Consider the following 10,730-nt stretch of genomic DNA (forward strand, 5'->3'; position numbering starts at 1 on the left):
GATATAGCTAACAGATAATTCATGGGTTCTAATGGTCTATTCAGTTTTCGCGAAAAAGCATACGACACATATGAATGCGTAGACCCTGAATCAATCAGTACATGAGCATTTTGAGTACAAATAGAGAGAATACCTGACACAACGGTCTCGGTATTCTGCACATCTCCCGGTACTAGGGCGAACACTCGGCCCTGCCTCATGGGCACTTTCTCGGCAGCTTTGGGGTTCGGTTTTGGTGCAACAGTTGATGCTGCCACGCTTGGTGCAACTTTACTATTGGCTTGTGGAGCAGCGGGGCAGTCTTTAACCATGTGGCCCACCTTACCACACCTGTAACAGGCTCCAGATATTTTGTAATAGACCCCTTTGTGCTTCCTGCCACACTTAGAACAGGGTGGTATGAAACCACTCCCTTGGCTGGGGCTAGTTGTTGTCCTCGTATTCTGTTTCTTGTTCAATGGGTTATGCTTGCCTTTCTTGAATTTAAAACCCTGCCTTTTACCACGCCATTCAGACGCTGGTGTTTCAGTTTTCAGTGCCTCGATGTTCGATTCAGCCATCAAGGCTCAGTCAAGAACATTTACATAATTCGATAGCTTCAAAACATTAATTCTGTCCAGTATTGCAACATTAAGGCCGCCTTCAAACTTTCTGGCCTTCTTATAATCAATGTCCACCATGTGTGGTGCATATCTAGCAAGCTCGGTGAACTTTGTTTCACATTCAGCAACGGACATTGTGCCCTGTCTCAACTGTTCAAATTCAGTTACTTTTCTATCCCTAACACACTGAGGGAAGTACTTTTCAAAGAAGGCTCCTTTGAATTGAGCCCAAGTCATTACAGTGTTGTCATCGCGGATGAGCATCCACCACCTTCTGGCCTCTTCTTGCAAGGTAAAGGTAGCTAACAGTACTTTATGTGCTTCAAAGCACGGAAACACTTCAAATAACTTTTCTATCTCAAGGACCCATGCTTCAGCTTGTAACGGTTCCAGGCCTCCTTGAAAGGATGGCAGTTTCATCTTGCTGAACTTATGTGTCAGTGCAATTATGTCATCATTAACAGGTGGCTCTGGTTGTACTGGAGGAGGTGGGGGGCTGTGGGTTCTGTTGCTGCCCTAATATCTCAGTTATGAGTTCCATCATTCTCTCCAATCTTGCCATTCTTGCCTCAGAGGATGAGGATTCAGATTCATTTACAGTTCTTGTATTATCCATTTCACTATAAGCAGTTATAGCAATTATAAACATAAGCAGTTGCATACTTAAACAGTTTATCACATTAGCATATATGCAGTCATGTCATAGTCACACATACTTTAACAAGTTCATCCAATGCCATAATCACTTTTCTAGGACATCCTATAGCTCATTTGGACATGTATGTGTGGTACAACTCGTGGTAAGTATCGCTCTGATACCACTCTGTTACGACCCAAACCCGTCCCTATGGGTTTAGCACCGTAACCGGCCAGTAATCCGAGATTATCGAAGGCCTGCTTAACAGTAATACAGTAAAACAGAGTACAGGGGCCTGGCGGAAGCCAATACAGTAAATAAACAATGTCCAATGAGCTCTGACAGTCTGTATGCCAAAAAGACTTTTCATGCATACATATATATATACACACTGTGCAGAACAGTATGTACAACATTTATAATCATTCAGATTAGGGACCTAATCCCTATTAAACAGTACAGTAACAGTCTATACAGTTAATAAAACAGTTACAGAGACGGACGAGGGAAATTAAAACACCCCTAAGCCATAGCTTGACAGGCTCGGAACCTCGCAGTGAGGCACAGTGGTTGGCATGACAAAACTGGAGCTTACCCTGACGCTTCTAGCCGCGGTCTGGTGCCTGTACACCTACATATATATATGAGCAGTGAACTAAAGCCCAGTGAATAACATAATGCGTAAAGAGGTTTAGAATGAATGTCTTTACAGTAATGAAAACAGTTTATTAAATTAGTATTTCAGTCGTTCAGTCAATGCAGTCATATGTGGTATATCCATTAGCATAACAATACAGTAAACAGTAGGTCTTGAAAGACCGAACAGTCAATGATGGCCATCAATCAGTAAACAGTAGTGGTTCCAACAAGGGAACCGACAGAGATCTCTGTAACAGTAACAGTCAGTTACAGTAGTTGTTAAGGATGCCACAATACAGTTCAGAATAGAGGACATACATTCATTCTATTAACAGTATCAATTCAGAAACAGTACAGTTCAATTGTTCAGAAGATAATCATTTTTGAACATATCTTTACATAGTTGTTACTCACAGAGTTCTGGGCTACAGTTAAGCTAGAGCTCGTCCCCTGTCGCCAACCCTACATAGTTTACAGATTGAACACACACTAAGCTACACTGTTGGGAAAGATAATAATTTAATCCCTATCTTGACTCGGTGTGGTTCTACATCTATATCCTCATTAAGATGCCTTAAACTAGGCCTAAGAATGCCTAGGATGAAATGAGGATGCAAAGATGCACTTTAAAAGCATTTTCAGAATTTTCAGAAAACAGGGTTCCAGCTCGAGTGTCGATTACTCTGCTCCAGCGGACATGCAGACAAAGGTTTCCGCTCGAGGGCAGACTTTCTCGCTCGAGCGTTCTGCAAAACAGGGCAAAAGTACTAGATGTGTAAAAATCACGTTCGATGGGCGCTCGATGGCCGCTCGAGCGTGAGACACAAGGTTCCGCTCGAGCGGACATCAAAACAGTGCAAAGTGCTAGGAGCACGAATTTCACGCTCGAGCGCCAGTCACCCCGCTCGAGCGTGAGTCCAAAATCTGGAATTCCCAGATTTGAACCTCAAGCTCAAAATCAACTTCAAATGTATCAAATTCGATTCCTTCGGGCCCATTTCCTAGAAAACACTTCGAAACTCATAGTTTAACATGATTCAAAGCTCAATTTGTAAAATCAAGGCCCAAAGGTGAGGGAATTAAACCCAGTTTCAAACCAATTTTCATGAACAAGATGAACATGCAACATGCATGAATTTAAACAACTTACAAGCCTCAAATACATGCTCTATTAAGCTAATATCTTCAAAGGCAAGATGAATTCATGGGCTTAACATAAATATGAGCATGCATGTGACAATTTTCCATGGAATCAACTCAAAATTCAATAATATAGGCATGCATGCAACAATTGAGCTCAAATTCAACACTATTGAACCAATTCAAGCCTTAGATCACTAAAGACCCATTAATCATGCAAGAATCAACTTAAAGACACAATTAAGAGGTTGAATTCCTTACCTAGGTCTTCAATTACAAGTGTAGAAGTTCAATTAGGCAAATCTCCTACAATTTCTTCAAGTCTTTCAAGCCAATTCTCTAGATGAACAATCTTCTCTCAAGACTCTCTCTCTCTAGTCGGTTGCTCTCAAGAAAATAGGCTGATGAAATGTTTTGTTGTAATGTAATAAGGCTTCAATAGATGCTAGATAGTGGTCCACTAATAGGGCAAGTTGGTAAATACAGTAACTTATGTAATTTAGCTCATTTTAATCTAATTTAATCATACCAAATCAGTTTTCAGATAATTAGACCATAAAATCACATAAATTATGATGATCATGAAACACTAATCGATCTCCGGTTCGGCCGCCGATAAGGCCTTCAATTCGCAATTTAAACATAAAGCATGAACAGATAATCAAACAGTCAACAGATAGATAATGCATTTAAACAGATACAGTCAATCAATCAGTTTCAGATTTCAGTCAGTCAGTTCAGTATTTCAATTAGTTCAATTACTTTTCATAATCAGTCTCAGTTTAGCAGTAATCGGTAGTTTATCGGTAAACAGTGGTGAGGGTTGTTACACAAATAGACAAAATCTCTGTGTATTCGAGAATCAAAGTTGTGTTACCTCTCCATAGGTGATATTATGAGCTTTTATAGGTTCCGCGTGGCACAATCCTAGCAGGACTCTTACTCTTCCATGTAGAGTCCTCCTAGGAATCACATTCCTGAAAGATAATGCTTATCCTTCAACGCCCCCCCTCACTGCTTAAACCAAGTGAGATGGTTTTACCTAGGTCGGATGTCAATACGACCGGGATAACATGGCCGTGCTAAAGCTGCAGAATAGACCGAGCTCCACCTAGGTTGGTTCTTCCTTTCACTGCGTGTACCTTGGTTTCTTCTGTACAAACCATACTAATCCATAGTGTGCTTAGGCCGTGCTAACGAATGGCTAGGTTTGACCGAGCTAACTGTATTATGCCACGACCGGGCTAACTCTGAGTGTGGTGACCGGGCTATCCGCAAATCTCTCCTGGATCGGGATAATAATAAGGCTTTCTAGGACCGGGCTAACTCCAAGACTCTCTTGGACCGGGCTAACGCCAAGACCCTTTTACTCTGTCCTTCTTACTATGGCCCCCAGTGGCCCATTACCCAGCTCGGCCCAATTTATATATAAATTATCCTCCCAAATAATTGAAGTGGTCTAGATGTGGAAATAATATTTTTGGATTTGAAAGAGACTCGTGTTTGTTTTCCTTGTTGACAAGCATCACAAAGTCTATCCTTTTCAAAAACAATTTTTGGCAAGCCAATGACCAAATCAAATTTTGAAAGTTTTGAAAGCAAATCCATATGAGCATGTCCTAACCTCCTGTGCCATAACCATCCAGATTCATTTAAAGCAGAAAAGCATTTAACATTATGATTAGGAGATAAGCTAAGCAAATCAAATGCATATATGTTCTCATCCCTATGACCAACAAAAAGTACTGAGTTATCAGTAGAATTTTTAATAGTGCAGTCGGACTTATCGAAAGAAACATGATTGCCTTTATCACACATTTGACTAATACTAAGCAAGTTATGCTTCAAACCTTCAACAAGCAGTACGTTCTCAATGATGGGTGATGAAGTTTTACCAATACTCCCTTCACCTATGATCTTTCCCTTACCATTGTCTCCAAAGGTTACATGACCTCCGTCTTTGGATTTAATAGTTAAGAACATTGCTTTATCGCCAATCATGTGCCTTGAGCAAGCACTGTCAAGGTACTACCGGTTGTTGTTGAAGTTTGACCTAAAGCACACCTGCAAGAATCAGATTTTTGTTGGCTTTTTGGTACCCATTCTTTTTTGGGTCCATGAAAGTTAGAAGTTGAAGTGTTTTGGGGAACCCACTTCTTTTTCATTCTATTTAATGAGTTTCTCTTAGCAGGACATAAAGGAGAGATGTAGCCTTTTCTTCCACAGTAATGGCATATGATATGAGAATGGTTAGATGATGCATATACAAAGGATTTTTGGGAAGTTATGGCTTTCGAAAATGGTTTATAGCCAATCCCCATTCTTCCAAAGGTTTGAGTTTAACTTTTGTGAATTTTGTCTAAGGTATCTCTCCCTTGAGTAAATTTTGAAAGAACAATTTTTAAATCTTCTATGTTTTTATTTAAGACAATTTTCTCATTTTTCAAAATTTCATTTTCCTTTTGTAAACATTCTTTTTCCTTTGAGAATTCTTTCTCTTTTTTCATTGTCAAGACTTCATATTCTGACATATTGATTTTAGAAGTTAAGAATTCATTTTCTTGAGATAAATTTGAAATCAATTTCTTTTGACAATTACTTTTCAAACTTAATTTTTTAAATTCATCATGCAATTTATCAAAAGCAGTTTGTAATTCATCAAAAGTAAAGGAGTCATCATTTACCTCATCTTCAAGTGCCATTAAGCATAGATTTGCGACTTCATTTTTGCAAATGTCCGTCTCTAAGTCACTGTCGTCACTGTCTTCTTCCCATGCTGCAATCATGGCTTTCTTCTTGTCCTTTTTGAATTATTTTTTGAGCTCTGGACATTCTAATTTGTAATGACCCGGCTTGTTGCATTCATAGCAGATCACTTCGGATTTTTTGTGGCTTTCTTCTTTTTGAAGATCTTTGTTGAAATCTTTTCTGAAAAACTTCCTTACACCTTGCTTCTTCTTTACAAATCTTTTGAATCTTTTGGTAATGAAAGCCATCTCTTCGTCTTCTTCTGAAGCATCTTCTTCTTCTGAAGCATCTTCTTCTTCTTCTTGAGATTTTGTGGTGGACTTGAAAGCTATCCCTCTCTTCTTATTCTTGTCTTCTTCTTCTTTTCGTTCTTGCATAATGATCTCATGGGTTAGAAGAGATCCCATTAGCTCATCAAGACTTAATGTTGATAGATCTCTTGCTTCTATCACTGCAATAACTTTGTTTTCCCAACTTTTTGGCAATGATCGGAGGACTTTTCTGACAATTTCTGCATTTGTATAAGTCTTCCCAAGAGATTTAAGACTGTTTATAATATCAGTAAAACAAGTTATCATTCGGGATATGTTTTCATCTGGTTTCATCTTGAAGAGCTCATAGTTATGAACAAGTAAACTCACTCTAGATTATTTAACTTGAGTGGTTCTCTCATGAGTCATAACAAGTTTATCCCAAATTTCTTTAGCAGTGGTACAAGTGCATATTCTGTTAAACTCGGTAGCATCAAGTACACAATACAACATATTAACTGCTTTGGCATTTAATTGAATATCTTTATAGTCAGCACTCGTCCACTCACTCTCAAGTTTGGGTACTAGCAGGCTATCTACGGCTTTAGTGGGTACCTTAGGACCCTCACATATGATTTTCGAAACTTCGTAGTCAGTAGATTGAATATGCATGATCATGCGGGTTTTCCAATAGTTAAAATTTGTTCCACTGAAGAAGGGAGGTCTATCTGAGGCTTGACCTTCAGAGAGAGAAGAACTAGGGTTTTCCATAGATCACTCTAAGACGGTTAAGTCACGTTACTAGAAACCTGGATTTGATACCAATTGTTAAACAGGAAAGCAACCGAAGAGGGGGGGTGAATTGGATAATTAAAAAATTGATCCAAAAATATGTTTCAAAAGATCTTATGTAAGTAAATGCAGCAGATAATCAAAAGATTAACATAAAGAAAAGAGAATAGGAAAGAAGAACTTAACACAGAGATTTATAGTGGTTCGGCTCATCGGCCTATGTTCACTCCTCAAGAATCCTTCTTGAGAATTTCTTCATTATGAATCGATGCACCACCAAGCTCTTCCAACTTGTGGTTGTTTTTACAAAAGGTCATACTTCAATCTGTTGAGGATCTCTCTCAACAAGATACCTCACTTTACAAGTGTTTCTCTCAGAAAATAAGAAACTAGAAGAAGAGGTTCAACTGTTCTCTTTTACAAAAACTATCTCACAAAAGATGAGTTATGAAAGTGTAAGTTCACACAAAGTTTTGGACTTGTTTAAATCTGACATTAGGAGAACACAAGTCAAATCACAGATATGAAAATGATGTTAAGTATGTTTTGTGTAGTTGCGGTTGGATGTGATAATTTGCAGATCTGGAAAACATTCCCGATTTATAGCTTTCATCCGGCTCAACTTTTTGAAGAGGAAACATACCCACGTGGGTAAACTATCCGTTGGAGCTGGGCAAGGAAAAACGTTTCCAGCTGTTGTGAGTGGAGAATGTTTGGCACAGGCTGTTTTCTGACCATTGGAGATGGAGCGTCCTTAAAGGAAGTGATGCCCATGCTTGGAAGATAAGATAATAGTGGAGGGATATAATATTGTCTCCATGTTCTTTCCTTTTTCTGATCTTGGGAGAGGTGTGAGTGGAGAATGTTCTCTCCATTTTGTCAGAAAATATTATCCCAAAGTTCCTTTTGATTAGAATAATATATGTCTGAGCATGATGTCACAGATACCCTCTTTGAGTTGGAAGATGGTGGCTAGGTTTTGTTTAACCCAGACATAAGGGTGTCGACCCTTGCAAGTAGGGTGTCGACCTTTTGCTCTGATTTTTTTTTCTTGAGTGATGTTCTATGTGTTCCTAGTGTCGGCCCTTGCTGTTGATGGTGTCGACCCTTACAACTGGAGTGTATACTGCTTTTTGGTGTTGACCCTTGCTGCTGTTGATGTCGATCCTTACAACTGGAGTGTATATTGCTTTTTGGTGTCGACCCTTGCTGCTGTTGGTGTCGACCCTTGCATCTGGAACACTTAGTTATTTTTCCAGACTTTCCCTGGTGTCGACCCTCTGTTCTGGAACACTTAACATTTTTTAGGATTATTCTAGTGTCTATCCTTGGACCCGTAATAGACAAAGATAGATTTTTGCAACCAAAAGCTAATGCCTATATTTTTGATAACTTGAAAAGGTTTTTGAAACATAATATTCTAGAGTCTAAAAACAATTAGAATCATGAAGTACAAGTGTTAATTTTGAAAACTTCAAATAATAAAGTGTTCGTCATAAATCAAAATCAATAAAAATTCACGTTTGAGTAACCTTGGGGCTAACAATCCTCGTCGAAGATTTTAACTAGGGTTTATATCTGAGTAGAGAGAACATGGAGAGAGAGAGAGAGAGAGAGAGAGAGAGAGAGAGAGAGAGAGAGAGATGGTTCGGAATAAACAGAAGTGTGTGGTGGTACAATATATATACGTGGATATTTTGGTCATTTTATCTAAATTTATCCTTATGGATAAAGTATTTCAGCGCCTGAATCTTTGGCCAAATAAAATTCAAATTTGGATTTATAAACCAAATGCTTATGCTTAAATTATTTAAAAGAATATAAATGAAACTTTAAGGAAATTTTATTTTCAGATCCCTAATCATAAGTTTTTAGTAGTTTAAGGACAAAGAAAAAAGTTTTTCAGTTCAAGTCCTCTAAGACTTCCAACGTCATTTTCGGGAAAAGTACCCTAGCATCAATAGTTTGTTATGGTATCTAAAAAACTTTAAAATTTAATAACTTTTAATTTAGATGTCCATTTTCATAAAATTTATATTTTTAGAATCCTATCATCAGTATCTATCAAACAAGATCTATGATGAAATGAAATTTAAAAAAAAAAGAAAAAAGAATAAAATTTCACTGACCCAAGTTAGAGAAATTTCACTAAAATTAGTTAAATGTCACTATAATTGACTTTAAGTTTTGTTGATATAATTGCTTACAGAATTTTCAGAATTGCTCAGAGAAATTTCAAAATTACTTATTTTCTCTTAAAAAAATTTCAAAATTGTTCAGAGAAATTTTAAGGTTACTTATTTTCTCTTAGAAAAATTTTAGAATTGCTTAGAGAAATTTCTGAAATTGGACAATTGAGAAGTTAGTGAAATTTCTTTGACTTTTAGTCAGAAAACTCAATATTTTTTTTTCTTTTCAAAATTTCATACATGGATCTTGTTTGATAGATTTTGACGGAACAATTTCAAAAATATAAATTTTACAAAATATGGAGTTTCAGATCAAAAGGTATTAAATTTTAAAATTTTGAAACATACTCCAAAATACAACTTGGCTACGGTGAAGAGAGAAAGTGTTAGAATTTCATGATACCAATTGTTAAAAGGGCATTCTTGATATTTATGTTCAAATTTGTCCTTATTTTCCTTGAATTTCAAATTTTGACTTTAATTATCAAACAAATTGTAGTCGCCCTTAAACTGATACACAAATATATATTATTATTTTTATAATTTTAAAAATACCTTTAACAAATCATTCTAAATGTTATTTCTACATAATTTTTTAATTACTAATTATTTTCATTAAAGACATATGTAAAAAAGAAAAGAAAAGAAAAGAAGGAGAAATAACTAATCAATTTGTTTGGTATTTTTTAAAAATTAATGGAATGCTCTACAAATTTTAATTATTAAAATTATAATTTTTTTATAAATAATTAATTATTATTTTAAAAAATACAATTGATTTGTAATTTCTTATTGAAAAATAGTTTGGTTTTAATTTTTTAAATTTAATTGTCTTAAAATTGAGTTTTTTTTTCATTTTTTTTCTAATTAATTTTTTTAATATTTTAAACAAAATGTTTACTTTCTAGATGTACCTAACCTACATGTATCTAAAAAAAAAAAATATTTTAAAAAATCAATAAATGCACAACTATACCAAAATATACTGAATTTTTATTTTATTTTTATATTTTTAATATTTAGTGAATTTTTTTAAAAATATTATATTTTTTAATTATATTTATATTGATGTCTCGTTTGGAAACAGACTATTTTAGTAACTTTTTGATTTTCTAACTAAAATTTGAAGTAAAAAATTAGTATACTTAGGATGACTTTTTGACTTTTTACGAAAACATATTCAAAAAGTAGAGAGAAAAGATAATATTTGACTTTTAAGTATAATTTGTTGACTTTTTGATTTTTTAGTGTTTTTTTGACTTTTATGCTAAAATTGAATGTTGCCAAATGAGACATAAGTATATCTAAGAGCATTTCCAATGGTTATTACTATAATACCATTGTTATTGCTATAATTTGGCAATGAATATTGTTATTTTGCCAAATTATAGCAATGGTGCTCTAATGGTCACTTGCTATTTGACAAATCTCAACCAACTTTCCTTCAAAGTTTGTAAATATTGTTTGGATATAGGTTTTTCAGCATTTTTTTTGTTTATATTTCTTGTCTTTTGTGACCTTTTTTTAATTGTTTCTAAAAAAAATTTATATATTTATATTATTCTCAACTAGACAAATATAAAAAATGAAAAAATTTGAAAAATTGGAAAAAATTTTTTTTAATAGAATTCACCCTACCAAAAAACATATCACTTATTTTTGTTTTTGTTTTTGTTTTTTTTTTTTTGAGATTTGAGACGAACAGAGCACAACGACTCTTTTCACTTCCAAG

Source organism: Camellia sinensis, chromosome 15, assembly GCF_055761805.1.
Source record: "Camellia sinensis isolate YWXY chromosome 15, ASM5576180v1, whole genome shotgun sequence".
Taxonomy (NCBI): Eukaryota; Viridiplantae; Streptophyta; class Magnoliopsida; order Ericales; family Theaceae; genus Camellia; species Camellia sinensis.